General features: G+C 43.6%; 1 protein-coding gene and 1 long non-coding RNA gene across 15 annotated transcripts in view; one reads left to right on the forward strand and one right to left on the reverse strand.

Moving 5' to 3' along the window:
• Positions 1–9,630, reverse strand: part of LOC122540449 (uncharacterized) — a 39,063-nt gene extending 29,433 nt beyond the window's left edge. Inside the window, exon 1 of the long non-coding RNA XR_006309308.2 lies at positions 9,517–9,630. This is a non-coding gene — a long non-coding RNA (uncharacterized LOC122540449). The remainder of the gene's footprint in view (positions 1–9,516) is intronic.
• The window catches only part of casz1 (castor zinc finger 1), a 402,949-nt gene that overhangs the window by 116,496 nt on the left and 268,949 nt on the right, over positions 1–17,504 (forward strand). For all 14 annotated transcript variants that reach the window (XM_043676242.2, XM_043676250.2, XM_043676245.2 and 11 more), the window contains one exon: positions 10,044–10,102. The gene's annotated coding sequence lies outside the window, so the exon portion shown is untranslated. The remainder of the gene's footprint in view (positions 1–10,043; positions 10,103–17,504) is intronic.

A 17,504-nucleotide genomic window follows, 5' to 3' on the forward strand; every position in this document is an offset into this window, starting at 1 on the left:
AGCAATGAAGGTAAACGTGCTAAATGCCTTCTTCAACACCTCGTCTACCTGCAAAGCAACTCCAAAGAACTATGAACTTCAACCCCAAGGGTCTCTCAGTTCAACAAAACTACCTAGGGGGTTCCACCATTAACCATAAAAGACCTGCCCTTTATCCAAATCAAAGTCCATCTGCCACTTAGCCCATTGGCCCAATTGATCAAGATCCCTTTGTAATCTTAGAGAATCTGCTTCACTGTCCAATATATCACCAATTTTGGTGTCATCTGCAAACTTACATGCCTCCTAAATTCTCATCCAAATTGTTTATATAAATGACAAACAACAGTGAACCCAGCGCTAATCCCAGTGGAACACCATTGGTCACAGGCCTCCAGTCCAAAAAGTAACTTTCCACTACCACCCTCTGTCTGGGATGAGAGATGGTTACTTTCTCTTAAGGTAGTACTTCATCTGAATTAGAGTTTTAAATATTTTCTGCTCAGAGATTTTATTACGCAGCTCTGAAGGAGGTGGGACTTGAACTCAGGCCTCCTGATCCAGAGGTAAGGACATTACCACTGCGTCACAACATTGTACACATTGGGGGCTTTGGTCAGCTCAATTAGCCAGGTGACTGAAATGTGGTGTAGAATGATGCCAGCAGTGAACGTTCAAGTCTTGTACTGGCTGTGATGGTTCAAGGACCCACTGTCTCCTCTCCTTCAACAATGTTTGAGGGGAAGGTGATGTCACATAGTGACATTGTCAAGACGCCAGGCTGATGTTCTGGGAATGATCAGTTCAAATTCCACTGTGGCAGATGTTGAAATTTGAATTCAATGAAACACTGGAACAAAGAGCTGACCCAATGGTAACTGTATCAATCATTGTTAAAAACCCACCTGGTTTGCTTATGTCCTTCAGGGAAGGAAATCTGCCTCCCTTTCCTGGGCATGTGACACCAGACCCATTGCAATGTGATTGACTCTTACCTGCCCTCTGGGCAAACGGGGTTGGGTAATAAATGCTAACCTGGTCAGAGACACCCACATCCTGTGAGTGAATAAAATAAAGATTCTGTATAACTAGTCTCTGTCTAACGAGAGAGTTACACGCTGAAGCAATGGAAGTGAGTTTCCAGAGAGTTCGAGAGAAAGCAGTGAGGCGAGATTAGAGTAAAAAAGAATATTGGCACCATCTCAGATCATGTTGCTGAATTTACACAGGGTTTAGTGTGGAATATCATGGGGAGCGGATCTCCGTGACTGTGCAGCATCTTACTGTAGTCAGCTCCAAGAGGGGGCACAGTCCAGTGTCATGTGGGGCGTAACATTGCCCCACCTGAAGGTAAGGTTGAAAGTTTACCATGTGCTGTCCCAGTGTTTAACTGAGCAGTCAGGCATCTTGAGGACAGTACTAAATCATAATCAAAAGAACCACGGATGTTGTAAGTCAGAAACCAAAACAGAAATTGCTTGAAAAGCTCAGCAGGTCTGATAGCATCTGCGGAGAGAAATCAGAGTTAACATTTCAGGTCCAGTGACCCTTTGTCAAAATTGTTCAGAGGAAGGGTCACCAGACCTGAAATGTTAACTCTGATTTCTCTTTGCAGATGCTGCCAGACCTGCTGAGCTTTTCCAGCAACTTCTAATTTTGATCTTGAGGACAATTCCCTCCCAAGTTCCCACAATGTGATCCCAAATTTTGAGACTTTCAAACCCAGTTTGTACAAACAGATAAGATTCAAACCTGCTGTCAGATCTGTGGCCAGATCCCACTCTGTTTTACGCCAAGTTAACTGCTGTCTCAAGATACGTAGCTGGTATTTTATAAATGGCTGAGTCTCCTCCTGTCTCTTGCCTGTCCCTCCTGGACATGGAGGATAGAGAGACCCCACCTGAGAACTAACTGGAGGATCCTGGAGGGAGACCACAGGGTCAGAGTCAGCAGACTGCACCACTTTGGGAATCCACCAGCACAGAACAAATTCCCCAGATTGGAAGTCATGGTGGAAAAGGAGATGGTATTGTGTCGATCCTTTAGGATTTGCCAGTGTGGAGCACCTCTGGGACAAGGAGCTAACATAAAATAAACTGCCATAAAGGTATCAGGATGTGATTCTTCCTGGAAGAGACCTCTGTGCTCCCAGGTCTCCGAAGCTCCCTGTAGTTTGTGGTAACTGGGCTGTGCCATTTATAATTGCATCCCTGAACAGGTGACATACATCGTTCCTCTCAACTTCAAACCTTTCATAGAAAGTGCTGGAGAAACTCAGTGTCTGTGCAGAGAGAGAGAGACAGAATTCACATTTCACATTTCTCGAGTCAAATTCTGCCATAGTTGAGTCATCCCGGACCTGAAACTTTAACTCTGTTGCGCTTTTCACTAATGCGGTTGGACCTTTCTGTTCTAATTGCAGATTTCCAGTGTCTGCAGCGTTTTGCTCTTATTTTGTGCAGTCTTTTCTGCGCCATTTCAATTACTTTATTTGTTCTTGCCACACGCGCAAAACAAAACCTTTTTTCGGAGTTGGCACATTTATACAGTGGAACAAACTCCTTTAACAAAGATAGACAGACTCTTAACTGCAATCTTCTGTGACAGTCCATAAATCACACATAGAGTCTAGCTCACTGTAACCATATAAATGTGCCCTTCACTATAACACACTCCCAAAGACAGGTCGAGTGAAAAAACTTTGTGCATGTTGAAACCATTGGAGCTTGCTTTTCTGTTAAATATTTTGAAGGGTTTTGATCGTCAGCTCATAGGCTGGTGAGGGAATCTGCTGACAGCAGGTTTGCATCTTGTCTGCTCATACAAACTGGGTTTGAAACTCTCAAAATTCACATCTGCTCAAATTACCTAGTTTATGTTTCTCAGCTGTTAAACCAAGTTCAGTGTATTTTTAAACACATTTAATTAATTAACAAATAGTTGCCAGCTGGCCTACACAACTGAGCTGCCATCGTTCCTGTTAGTGGAGCTCCTCAGTTGCTTGCAAGTGTTTAGCCACACGTATATTCCTTATTTAAACAGATTCTCAGAAATTTATCTGATTCTATAGAACCTTTTAACTGAAAACAGATTCCACAAACATGTGGAACCCCAGCATTCTCGTCACTCCTATTCAAATGGTTCTTTGCCAAGAAGCCAAAGATCAGAATTTAGCCCTCGATGACTGTTTTATGTTGCTTCTTTACCCCTGCCATTTTTCTCCACCTGTGAAGACGCTAACTTATGCTGCACAAGGGTCTCCCAGGAGTCTTGGATGCCTCCCAAGTGGCAGTTCTGCATGTGGGAGCTTAAGCAGTGAGTGTTGGCAGCTTATTCAAGCATGACCTTACCCACATGCACACGCAGTGCATGCACAGTCACACATAGCACACAAGCTAACACACGCAGACACACACAGAATGCAAGCTGAACACATTCAAGGACACGTGCAGCACATAGGCTAAGCACACATGCAGGCACGCAGTTTACACACATTCATGGTGCATATGCAGCACATTCACCCTTGCAGCATGTACTTACATATATATACTCATGCAGCACATGTGCAGCGCTCACACATTCTCATGCACACACACACATGTAGCATACACAGTGCACACACACTCTCATGCATCACACATGCAGCATACACACACTCTCATGCAGCACACATACAAAGCATACACACACTCTCATGCAGCACACATACAGAGCATACACACACTCTCATGCAGCATACATGCAGCACATACACACACAGTGCACACACACTCTCATGCAGCACACATGCAGTGCACACACACTCTCATGTAGCACACACGCAGCGTACACACTCATGCAGCACACATGCAGAGCACACACATTCTCATGTAGCACACATGCAGCATGCACACACACGTACCACACACACAGCGCACACACACTCTCATGTAGCACACATGCAGAGCACACTCTCATGCAGCATACAGGCAACACATGCACATACTCGTGCTGCACACAAGCAGTATATGCACACTGTCATGCAGCATGCACACACTTACACATGCAGCACACAGGTATCATATGATGAAGGCGCTGAGAGGCACAAATATTAACTGGATTGGTGTCAAACTGCTGTGTGTGGTTTGTCAGCTCAGATTTATGTCCAGCACAGATCAAGGATTTACCTTTCACACAGACTGAATTGTACATTTACCCATGGAATAGTTAGGTAAGTAACCTTTTTTTCACTTTATTCATCACCTGATGAGCTGGAATATTTGAGGTCTCTCACTTTCTTGAAAATGATCACTTAATTAGATTAGATTAGATTACAGTGTGGAAACAGGCCCTTCGGCCCAACAAGTCCACACCGACCCGCCGAAGCGCAACCCACCCATACCCCTACATTTACCCCTTACCTAACACTACGGGCAATTTAGCATGGCCAATTCACCTGACCTGCATATCTTTGGACTGTAGGAGGAAACCGGAGCACCCGGAGGAAACCCATGCAGACACGGGGAGAATGTGCAAACTCCACACAGTCAGTCGCCTGAGGCAGGAATTGAACCCGGGTTTCTGGCGCTGTGAGGCAGCAGTGCTAACCACTGTGCCACCGTACCACCCTCTAATTATGTGGAGTTTAGGAGACATTGCTCACTCAGTTTTTAAAATTTTGGATAAAAGTTTTTCACTTGATTTGTTAGGAGGTTTTCATCACAAACCTTATAAAAAAAAGAAACTATCCATTCTCTATGTCATCCAAAATTCTAAGTGGTTTAGCTTGTGGTTCTATTAATTATTGAACTGTGTAACAGGATGGGAAAATTCACAGCAAATTACATTAGAAGGTGTGTTAATATTGTGACAAGTGGGGTATATTCCAATGTTATATAATGGTGCAATAGTATTAGGAAAAAGCTTGTCCCAAGTTGTTGAGAAATGATGTGAGATGATGAATCCAAAAATCGTTGCCAAGCGAAAACCCTCTGCTCTACTTGACTTGTCCCACACAGTTATATTTTGCACCCTCCGCACTGCCATAGGAGCTCAGGGAGAATGTCATTGCACTGGTAACTCAGAGGCCCAGGCTAATACACTGGGAATTTGAGTTTGAATCCCATCTGAAAGATGGGGAGGAAATCTTTTCTCAAAGAATTGTGAATCTGTGGAATTCACTGCCCCAGGGTTTGGTGTATGCCTAGACACTGAATAAACTTAAGGAGGAGAGAGGTAGATTTTTAATTAGTTACGGGTTGAAGGGCTATGGAGATTGGATAGGAAAATGGAGTTAATGCTGAGCTGAGATCAGTCATGATGGTATCAAATGGCGGAGCAGGTTTGAGGGGCTGAATGGTCTCCTGCTCCTTGTTATTTGCATTCTTAAGTTCAGTAGCTGGTAGAGTTAAAAACTATGATGGGAGATGCTGGTGTTGGACTGGGATGGATAAAGCCAGAAGTCACATGACACCAGGCTATAGTCCAACAGGTTTATTTGAAATCACAGGCTTCATGGAGTCACCTGACAAAGGAGCAGTGCTCTGAAAGCTTGTGATTTCAAATATACCTGGTGTCATGTGACTTCTAGGTGCCTCCTTCACCGCCGCTCCCTCCCCAGCCGACGCCTGGAGGAAGAACATCTCATCTTCCACCTCGGAATACTTCAACCCCAGGGCATCAATGTGGACTTCACCAGTTTCCTCATTTCCCCTCCCCCACCTCACCCCAGCTCCAACATTCCAGCTCAGCACTGTCCCTATGATCTGTCCTACCTGCCTATCTTCCTTTCCACCTATCCACTCCACCCTCCTCCCTGACCTATCACCTTCATCCCACCCCATTCACTCATTGTACTCTTTGCTACCTTCCCCCCACCCTCCTCCCCGACCTATCACCTCCATCCCCACCCCCATTCACCTATTGTACTCTATGCTACTTTCTCCCCACCCCCACCCACCTCTCATTTATCTCTCCACCCTTCAGGCACTCTGCCTCTATTCCTGATGAAGGGCTTTTGCCTGAAATTTTCCTGCTTCTCGGATGCTGCCTGAACTGCTGTGATTTTCCAGCACCACTCTAATCCAGAGTCCCATCATGTGACTTCTGACTTATTTTCATACCACCATTAGCTAGTTTTGAACAATCATTGAGAAACCCATCTGGTTCACTAATGTCCTTTAGAGAAGAGAATCTGCCATCCCTGCCTGGCCTGGCCTACATGTGACTCCATTTCTGATGAAGGGCTTATGCCTGAAACATCGATTCTCCTGCTCCTCGGATGCTGCCTGACCGGCTGAGCTTTTCCAGCACCACGCTTTTTGATTACATGTGACTCCAGACCAACAGCAATATGGTTGACTCTTAATTGCATTCGGAAATGGCCCAGCAAGCCACTCAGTTCAAGGGCAATTAAGGATGGGCACCAAATGTTGTTGTTCTTAGAAACACTCGCATCCTCAAACAGCACCTTCTAAACCCACAGCCAGTTCCATCTAGATGGACAAGGGCAGCAGATACATAGGAACACTATCACTCGCAAGCTCCCCTCTAAGCCCCTCACTATCCTGACTTGAAAATATATCACTGTTCCTTCATCTCACTCTGTCAAAATCACTCCTAATGGTATTTTGGATGTGGACTGCAGCAGTTCAAGAGGGCAGTTCACTGCCACCTTCTCAAGGGCAACTAGGGTTGGGCAATGCTAGCAACACCATGAGTAATAAAAATATAATCTTGAGGGAGGTGCGGAACTTTGGATAAAAAGACAGGTCAGTTTCATTTAACAGGGATCTGGGAGATCCCCCTTGGTGATTGTATGGGGCCTAGGGAATCAGTCTGAACCTGTTGGCACTGTACAGCATCTACCTTTCATAACTTGCATTTTGTAATAATTTTCAGTAGCAGTACATTCAATGAATGAAATGCTGAACAAATTCAGATTTGTTATTTTAAACTCCCAGTCACCCAACCAATTAACACGCCTAGGTGGTTAACTACCAAGCCTTGGGGGGATGATCTGATGGAAGTCATCAAGGTATTAACAGGAAAACTATGGTTGGGGATTATAGGATTAGGGGTAGAGTCTGAGAATTAGGGTTAGACTGTTCAGGAGAGATGTTAAGAAGCACTTCTACGCAGACAGGACGGGAGAGGTTTGGAACTGTCTTCCAAAAATGCCATTGGATGCTGGATCAGTTGTTAATTTTAAAACTGAGATAGTTTTTTTTTGTTAAGCTAAAGTATTAAGGGATATGGACCAAAGGTATGGAGTTAGGCCCCAGATCATCCATGATCTCATTGAATGGCAGAACAGGCTAAAGGGGCTGAAAGGTCTCCTCCTGTTCCTATGATTTCTGAGGAAGCTAGTCTGAAGCTGTGAAAGAAGGAATTCTGAGCTACAGAATACTGGGTTCCTGGTCAGGCTGAAGAACAATGCTGCTTCTGTACACTCACTGTCTGATAGGTAGTTGTTTATTAGACATGTCCATAGACAGATTCTGATGGTCATTGAAGGAGTCAAAGGATATGGGGAGCTGGCAGCAAAAAGGAGTTCAGCCCCAGAATACCGATGGCCTGTGCTGTGTTTGTTGTGCCTTGTCACACACGCTAACTCACAGGTATCCTGGAGGAGCTGGAAATGTGTTGCTGGAAAAGCGCAGCAGGTCAGGCAGCATCCAGGGAACAGGAGAATCGACGTTTCGGGCATAAGCCCTTCTTCAGGAATGAAGAAGGGCTTATGCCCGAAACGTCGATTCTCCTGTTCCCTGGATGCCGCCTGACCTGCTGCGCTTTTCCAGCAACACATTTCCAGCTCTGATCTCCAGCATCTGCAGACCTCACTTTCTCCTCAACGGTATCCTGGAGGAGGTCATTATCTTAAACAATGATAGAACCATACAGTCACCCAGCACAGAAACAGGCTCTTCAGCCCATCAGTCCTGATGAAGGACTCCTGCCTGAAACATCGATTTTCCTGCCCCTCGGATGCTGCCTGAGCTGCCGTGCTTTTCCAGCACCACATTCTCGACTCTGACCTCCAGCATCTGCAGTCCTCATGTCCCTCAGCCCATCATGTCTATGCCAACCAACAAACACCAATTACTCGCATTAACAACAAAAACAGAATTTGTTGGAAAAGCTCGGTGGGTTTGCTAGTGTCTGTGGAGAGTAATCAGAGTTAATGTTTTGGGTTGAGTGACCCTTGCTGAGAACTAATCCCATTAACCTGCACTTAGTCTCTAGCCTCCTACGCCCTGAAATTTTATGTGCTCATCCAGATGTTTCTTAAATGATGTGAGAATACCTGCCTGCACCACCCTCTAAGGCAGTGACTTCCATTTATCTGCCACCAGTCTGGGTGATAAAGAATTTCCTCAGATCCTGTCTGATTTACTTACTGCTTGCCTTAAACTAATGCCTTCTGGTCTTAGACCCATCTGCTGTACAGAGTACAGAGTAGGATTCCAGCAAATCCTAGCCTCATTCACCTCCTGGAGCACTGAGGCAGAATATGGTCCAAGCATCAGAGACACTTGTGTGTGGGTTCAGTGAGTGAAATTTATCCCCTCTCTCACAGTGAAATAAACCAAGTCACTTCTCTGCATATTGCTGCTGCTAACCACAGTGAATTTTTTTTTTTTAAGAATTGCCATCCTCAGCAAAATGCAAGAGACAAGGGGGGGGCATGAAAAAAGAATGATGTCAGGATTTGTTTATACAATCTGTTGCCAATCCACTGCACTTTTCAAACTTTTTTTTGACACCATTTCACTGGTAACTGCCCTGTGAAAGTAGAATTTGCAGAATCTGAATTACAGCTAGCCCAGGCATCCCAGAGAGTATTATCACACACACTAGAAATAACTTAGAAAGCAGGCAGATCCATATTAGGTAATGAATTTGTACCAGAAAGAAGGGAACAAGAAATTTATTGACAAGCTTCTGTGACTATGAGGCAGTAGACTACCCTCAGCTCCTTTCAGCAATTGTGATTTTTATACTGAGCAAGTGCAGAGGGACCTTTCCGAAAGATAGTTAATGACGCAATTGTTTGTCTCCCTACTTCTGTCACAAGTGGAAAATAAAAGTGAAATGCTATTTCTGATAAAGGAATGTAATAACTCGATCAGAAATATCGCTGTTTGATTTGAAGGGTGAGGCATTTACCAACCTTCCTTACAATTAAAACCTGCTGATAAAGTAGCAGCAGGATTGAGCTCATTCTTATATTTTTGGGAAGGAAGGAAGGGGAATCGTCGAGTACGGAAAATATAAGTTTGATTCTGGGGAGGGTGGAGGGAAGGGGGGGGGTGAATCTGAGCAGCTTTTACCACGTGGGCCCTCAATCTGTTGTCACAAAGGCAGAAATTCTAAAAGAAACATTTGATATGTTTTTCACACATTTTCCATAAGGTGTGTTTGTGATCAAGCGTGTACGGGTGAGCGTGTTTGGAAGTGTATATATGTGTATATGTGGGAAAGTGTGCCTTTTTGTATGTCCTAGTGTGTGGGAGTGTGTGGGAGTGTGTGTGTGTGTATAGCCGTTTCTGTGCTTACCGTTCCGTTAAGGTCTCCTACGGGAAGGATCACTGCACATCTCTGCAACAGTTGGTAACTTTCGTTTGGCCCCAGTCCATTACTTTGTGAGTTGGCTTCCAAAAACGAGATTAAATCAGCACACTCTCTCTCTCTCTCTCTCTCTGTCTCATTCTCTCTCTCTCTCTCTCTCTCTCTCTCTCTCTGTCTTTAACCATTCTCCTCCTGAGGATTCCCAGGACCAGTGTGGTTAGAAAGTTGAGCATATGTTGTTGGTGACTTTCTGTGGTTACCGGGCCCATTACATGGTTGGTGAAGTGACGTGGGTGAGGGGGCGCAGGGGAAGGAGGAGTGGTGTGGGGTCAGGGAGGGTGGGATTTGGCAGGAGTCAGGGGGGTGGTGTTGGGGTTTGTAAGGGCAACAATGTTAAAATGACCAGTGATTCAGCAGCACTTTGAGAGGCTCATAAGCTGTTGGAAAGATGAACATTTACTAACTAAAAATGAACTTTCTTTGTAACTGTTGACCTTTCATCATTTCTTTGACAGGAGGGAAGAACTCAAGAGAAGCAGCTGTTGCTAAGTGATGCACTGAACTGACTGGATCGGTAAGTTTCTGGGATCCCAGTTACTTTCCTCTTGTCAATTTCACAAGTATGTGGTAATCACCCTTTCATTTGGTAGTTTCTGGGGATTATGAGTGTTCATTGGTTAATCTGTGATTAAAGACCAACAGAATCTCTCTGTACAGTTGTGATTGACCAGTGGAGATGATCCATTCAGTTTTATGAGTTACAGTAGGTTGGTTTATTGATCACAGAATGACATTGTTTAACCATACTGTTTCAGCAAGTTTGCAGTTGTAAAGTGCTAGTTAATTAAGTCGCCAACAGGCCATAAAGTTGTCAGACAGTGCTGACTAACAAAGAGTGGCCCTCCATTAACCATCAACAAGGAGTCTCCATTTGCTGCGAAACTACTCCATTTGATTAACTATCTAAACGTCATAAGGGATTTGACAGAGTAGATGTTGGTAGGAGTTTACCTTTGACTGAGGAGTCTAGAATGTGGAGGTCCTGTCTCAGAGTAAAGGGGCAGCCAGTAGGGACTGAGATGAGGAGATGTTAATTCTCTATCCCAAAGGCCTGTGGATCCCAGATTGTTGAGAATATTCAGGCTTGTGATTGGTAGACCTTTGTGAAGTAGGGTATTAGGGGATAGTGTGAGAAGCAGGAATTAGGGTAAAAGGTCAGCTATGACCTTGATCAATAGAGAAGGAGGCTTGTCAAAGTTGACTCCAGCACCTATTCCATAAATTCAAAGAATCTCAGGATTGTTGCTGTGTAGAAAGAGGCCATTCAGCCCATATGCCAGTATTGGCTCTATTTTAATTTGGTGCCTATTTCCTGCCTTTATCTGACAGCATCGTTTCTGTTTAAATAATTGTCTAATGCCATCTTGTATGCCTCAATTGAACCTGTCCCCATCACACTCCCAGCAATACATTCCCAGACCCTAAACATTCGCTGTGTGAAAAAGATTATTTTGTCACTGCGCATTTGCTGATTTTGTAAAGCACTTCAGAATGATGCTGTCTGCGTCTTGATCCTTTTATGAACAGGAGGAAGGTCTCCCCATCCAGCCTGTCCCCATCTTGAAAACCATTTATCAAATATCCTCTCAGCCTTCCCTTTTCCAAGGAAAACAGTCCCAACTTCTTCAACTGTTCCTCATAACGGAAGATTCTCATTCCCAGGACCCTTCTTGTAAACCTCTTCCGCACTCTCTCCAATGCATTCCCATCCTTCATAGAGTGTGATGCCCAGACCAAATACAATATTTCAGCTGAGGTCTAATCAATGTGCTGTATAAATTCAACATAACTTACCTGCTCTTGTGCTCTATACACTTATGGATAAAACCTCGAATACTGTGTGCTTTGTTAATTACTCTCTACCTGTCCTATCACCTCTAATGGCGTAACTCAGGCCTTTATGCTCCTGCACTCTCTTTAGAATAGTACCCTCTAGTTTGTACTGTCTCTCCATGTTCTTTAAACGTTTCTGCATTGGACGACATCTGCCCACTCCTGTGCCTTTGGGGTTTCACAATATCCTCCTCTCAGTTTACAATTCTTCTAAGTTTTGTATAATTTGCAAACTTTGAAATCGTCCCCTGCACACCAAGGTCCAGATATTAATATATTACCAGGGAAAGCAAGGGTCCCAATACTGACCCCTGGGGAACTCCATACTAACCTTCCTCCAGTATAAAAAAAATCCATTGGCCCCCCCATTCCTCTCGGTTTCCAATCTCTCGGCCAATGTTGTGTCCATGTCGTTACTGTCCCTCTGAAACCATGACCTGTAGCTTTCCCACAAGTCAGTTGTATGGCTCTTAAACACACACCTGGAAGTCCATCTACATCACATCAACATTTTTATTTCCAAAGAGTCTTTCTGTTGCACATCATCAAACTTCAGCAAGTTATTCACATAGGGCATTTCCACTTCCGAATCAACCCACACTTTTCCATGTGATTATTGATCTTAATTTGGATAATAGTTCCTAGACACTAACAAAGTTAAACTGACAGGTCTTTAATTATTGGGCCGACCTTGACAAATTTTATGGAACTAGGCCACAAGGTTTTCAATTCTTCAGTCCTTTGGACTATTCTTCAGTTCTAACTAGTTCAATTCGAACAAAACACCGCTTAATAACTGATCAATCCACACTGTCAATAACTTGCATTGATACAGTATCGTTGAAGGAGTAAAATTTCCCAAAGCCCACTTCAAAGGAGCCACAGGGATCAGTGCTGGGGCATTAATTTTTAAAAATTTGTAGAAATGACTTTAATGAAAGGACTGAGTATTGCAGCCATGTGACTGCTCAGAGGTTCCACACACGCTGCTGACACATCAACTGGCATTCCGACAAATCGACTCCTGATTGTGGCAATCTCTGCTCGACATGGACTTCAGAGGTTCCCAGAGCAGGAAGACAAACCAAGGAAATGCAGACTGAAGGAATGGTCACTAAATTTGCTGATGATAGGGATAGGGAAGTAAGTTTTGAAGAGGACATAAAAATGCTGCATAGGCATCCAAATAGTTTCAGTGCATGAGCAAAGATCTGACAATTGGAGGACAATGAAGGAAAATGTAAGATGTCCATTTTTGCATAAAAAATGAACACATGGTGAGAGGTTGTAGAAGGATCTGGGAGTCCCGATGCATGAATCATATATATTTGGTATGCAGGTGCAGCAAGTAATTAGGAAAGGCAATGGAGTGTTATTGTGAGGGGAATTAAATACAGAAGTAGGTAAGTCATGCTTCACTTACACAAGGCAAGGCTGGAGTACTGTGTACAATAGGGGAGGAAACAGCCTGGAAGTACCATCATTAGACTGTTAATCCAGAGACCCAGGTAACGTTCAAATGGCAGATGGTGGAATTTGAATTCAATGCAATTCTGAAATTAAGACTCTGATGATGACCAGGAATCCATCATCAAATGTCAGAAAAAAACCATCTGGTTCACTAATGTCCTTGAGGGAAGGAAATCTACCATCCTTACCTGGTCTGACCTACATGTGACTCCAGATCCACAGCAATGTGGTTGACTCTTAACTGCCCTCTGGACAATCAGCCAGCTAGCCAGTGAAACCATAATCCCATCAATGAATGAAAGAAAATTGGTCTCCTTCTTTAAGGGTGGATGCAAATGCATTAGAAGCAGTTCAGAGAATGCTTCCTAGCCTAACACCTGGAATGGGAAGGTTGTTTTATCAGAGGCTTGCCTTGTATCCAGTGGAACTTAGAAAGGTCTGAGGCGATTTGTTCAAAATATACAATTTCCTGAGGGGTCTTGACCAGGCAGATGTGAAGAGGATTTTTCCTGTAAGTTTGTGATCATTCAGGAAGTCAAAGGTTATGAGGAAAGGGCAGGAAAGTGGATGTGAGGAATGTCGAATCAGCCATGATCCTACTGGTTAGTGGAGTAGGCTCGAGGGGCTGAATGGCCTCCTCCTGTTTCTATTTCTGATGGTCTTATGGTCTCTTGTGGGAGAATCTAGAACTCAGGGTTACTATTTAAAAATAAGACAGAAATGAGGAGAAAGTATTTTCTCTCAAATGGTCCTGAATCTTTGGAACTCTCTTCCTCAAAAGATGGTGGAATCGATGGAATAAATAGCACATTACATTGAGTTGTGAACATAGGAATTAGCTTCCTAAATGGCGGTATTGAATACAAAAGCAGGGACATTATGCTGAGTGTTAATAAATCTTTGGCTAAGCCAGAGAGAGTTTTGCCTCTAGTCTGGTTAACCACACATTAGGAATGTTGGGAGGGTCTTTGAGAGAGTGCGGAGATGGGGGGAGTATCACTGCAAGGTTGAGTTGGAGAAGCTGGGATTACTTTCATTGGACAAAAGCATTTTGAGAGGAGATTTGACTGAGGTGTACATGATTATGGGGTGTTTAACTATGGTATCTGTTGTCTGATGGTGCAGGGACTAACGGACATAGATTTATGGTTTTGAGCAAGAGATATGCAGGGGTTGTGAAAAGGAACATTTATCTGCTCTGAGTGGTAATGGCCTATAAGGGTAGGGTAATCAGGGATTACAAATGATTTCACAAGGAAGTTGGAAGGGCATTTCCAAGGCTATGGGGTAGAGTGAAACATTAGGATGAGCTGGTTTGTTCTTCAGAGTTCCAGCATGGACTCAGTGGACTCAATGACCTTCTTCTGTGCTCCCTCCAATTATAAATGCAATTGATTGTGTGCGTGAATGAGCCAATGAGAATGATCAGAAGGGGAATTGCCCCCCACCAGCATCAGCTTGGCTCATGGCTGAACCGGATGTAAGGAAAAGGATGGGCAAGAAGGTGTGAAGGCTTCGGGCTAGGATGACATGAGAGAGTTCTGCTCTTTGGAAAAGGAGGAGTAGAAATATAAAGTGCTCCCTGAAGTCACATCTAGAGGAAGGAGAGGGGATTAGTCAAACATTGGCAAAAAAACAGAATCAGCTCTCACTGTGTAAGAATAATGAGTGCCTGGCCTGCCCTTTATTAACACAGATCCCAGTAGCAGCCTCCACATAACCTCATGTTCAATAAACCCAAAGGGAGCCACTCACCACGAAGGCAAGTCTGTGCAAATGCTTAAATGTGAGATGGCGTGTGTGGCTGACGTTTGCAGATCTTTGCCACACTGTGGCCTCCAAGGAGGGAAGGGGTAAAACTGAACTGCCATTCCATTGCTAGTAATGGACAGTGTAAACAGGCAGGTTTACCGTCTCTCTCGTAAAATATTAGAGCATCAAACACTTCGTGTCTCTTATGATGCAAAAAAAATCATATTAGATAGTCATTTTATTTTTTTATGAAGCCCTTTCAGTTGCAAGTATGAATCTTTGATTGTCAGAATTAAGTTAATTTTCATAAAATAGTTTGTGAGATTATCAATGAGTATATGACTTAGCTAGTTACAGATTTTTCAGAAAATAAGAATTTTATTCCTGATATAATAGAACTCTTTGACTGTGAGAGTGTTCAAAATAATTGTTTCAGCTAAGCAACGACATTGGTACAAATGGCCTGTTCCATACAGTCCTGTGATATATTGGAGAAGTTAAACACAGAAATGTTAATTAAGCATATTATGTAAAATTGTCTTTCTTTTAAATCTATCAAGAAACACTGAAAGACACGGAGGAGCATTTGTCAGTCTTGAAAAGTCATTCGCTCATTTGTCAATTTAAGCATACAAACCCACAGCAATTAAAAAAAGCAACATATATCTCTTGGTACCAATTCTGCTTTAGTTCTGGTGAACGAGATTTCCTTCCTTTTTACCTTCTTCTCTGCCATCACCTTACCTCATTGTTAAGACATTTGGGCTCGAAATCTGACACAGCTTGATGTTGTCATCACATTGAACAATTGGTAGCAAGTTCCTCCCAGTGATTGATGTCAGTGCTGCTGTGTTACCCCATGGGACTCCTACCTCATGTGCTGGAGGAGCTGTAGGTCAAGGGAACGGGAAGCCCAATAGGCAGGAGGTTGTGACTCTGAGTAGATGACATCCTTGAATTGAGGCACATCTGACAATGCATCAAAACCATTCAGCTCTGTCTCTCTACTCTTCCAAGTCTTGGCAAATTCCAGCTTTCCTCACTTTCCATTAGCCCATCAATGAACGAGTCTGAGGAGCTTACTACTAAGTCAGAAAGAGAGACCTAATTAGCTAGGTTTGGGGTAAAGGGTGATAGAATGGATTTGAACTGGTTAGAGTTGAAGGAAGGGTTGATGAGATGAACTTAAGTGGAATTCAGGAGAGAGATCTAATTAACTTTGTTGGATTACAGCCTATTGAAACTGCCAATCAAAGTTTGCTTGACTCATGTTGAACAGATTTGGTATTGTATCAAATGACAAACAGAGCAGCACTCACCATGGATTAATTTGTGATGGAACGATGGTTCAAACTAGTTTAATTCTAGCCCTCTTCCAAAGATTAGAACAAGCTTCATAGATATCAACATGTTGGTGTTGCTGTTCTCAATGGCTCTGCTCTGGATGAAGTATCTTAACTGAAATATATCTGCTACTGATGGGGCCTTGACTGTAACAATTGAAATTTGTCCATCTTTCTAAAGTTTTTGTGGCATTGTGCATAACACTGTTTGCAACTCATTTCCTTAACTCAGCCCAAGTTTCTCCTCTGCAATGAGAACCTATCAAATATACTGTTGAGCTCGAATGTTTGCAAATGACAAATTTCTGTCTTGCTGATAAAAGTAGGGATTGCCACTCTAACTTCTGTTGCTCATGGCAAACCATTGGAAATTCCAGTAAGTACATCTCAACTTCCTGGAGCCATTCAACCCCTTAAGTCTGCTTTCCCATTTAGTGAGATCTGACTACTCCACACTCTCACCTATTCCCCCCGATAAACTTTCACCCACTTAGCTCAGCAAGAATATATCCACATCTGCCCCCTGAGAAATATTCAAAGACTCAGCTTCCATCACCTTTCGAAAACTTTTGATCCTCTGAAAGAAACCTTCTCCCCTCCTCTCCATCTGAAATGGCTGTGTCTTTGTTTTTAAACAGTCACCACTATTTCTGCATTCTCTAACACGAGGAAGCATCCTCTCCGCATCCATCGGTCACCTCAGAAGCTCATGTTTTAATCAAGTTGCAGCTTCTAAACTCCAGTTTAAACAAGCCAAACCTGGCCAACCTTTTCTCCCTGGGTCCAGGCATTAATTCAATCAACCGTCTCTGAATTGCTTCCAATGCATTTATGTTCCACTCATATATTCGTTGCAATTTTAAGTATCTCCCCTCAGAGAATCCCCACAGTGTGAAAGCAGGCCATTTGGCACATCAAGTCCTCACCAAAGCTCTGAACAGCATCTCATACAGACCTACCCCCTAACTTACCCTGCATCTCCCATGGCTAACCTACCTAGCCTGCACATCCCTGGACACTATGGGGCAATTTAGCATGGTCAATCCACCCTAACCAACACATCTTTGGACAGTGGGAGGAAACCGGAATACCCAGAGGAAACCCACGCACGCACTGGGAGAATGTGCAAACTCCACAAGGACAGATATCTGAGAGGGGAAATAAACCCGGGTAGCAGTGCTAACCACTGAGCCACCCTTCAATTTTAGCATCAAATGTATATGTCACTGTCCTAGTCTCCATTGAGTGTTCTAATGAGATAGTCATGCTACTTGCATTAGCAGGTCAAATCATTTCACTCACTGCAAGAGTTCTTGAGGAAGCGAAGGTTCAGCATCATTTTGTATAGCAACACTTCCAAGACCTTAATGTTTCCAACTTTGGACAACAACATGCTATTTATTCTCAGAGCTGTTGAGCAGCATTGAGAGTGCTTTCTGCTTGCACAACAGGTGGAGTCTCTGCCAGTACGCATGGATTCATTGCCGCAAGTTCAGCATTGTCTTAACTGCCATGGGG

Source organism: Chiloscyllium plagiosum, unplaced genomic scaffold (assembly GCF_037043375.1).
Source record: "Chiloscyllium plagiosum isolate Xiang-an unplaced genomic scaffold, Cpla_swu_hap1 HiC_scaffold_37, whole genome shotgun sequence".
Lineage (NCBI taxonomy): Eukaryota > Metazoa > Chordata > Chondrichthyes > Orectolobiformes > Hemiscylliidae > Chiloscyllium > Chiloscyllium plagiosum.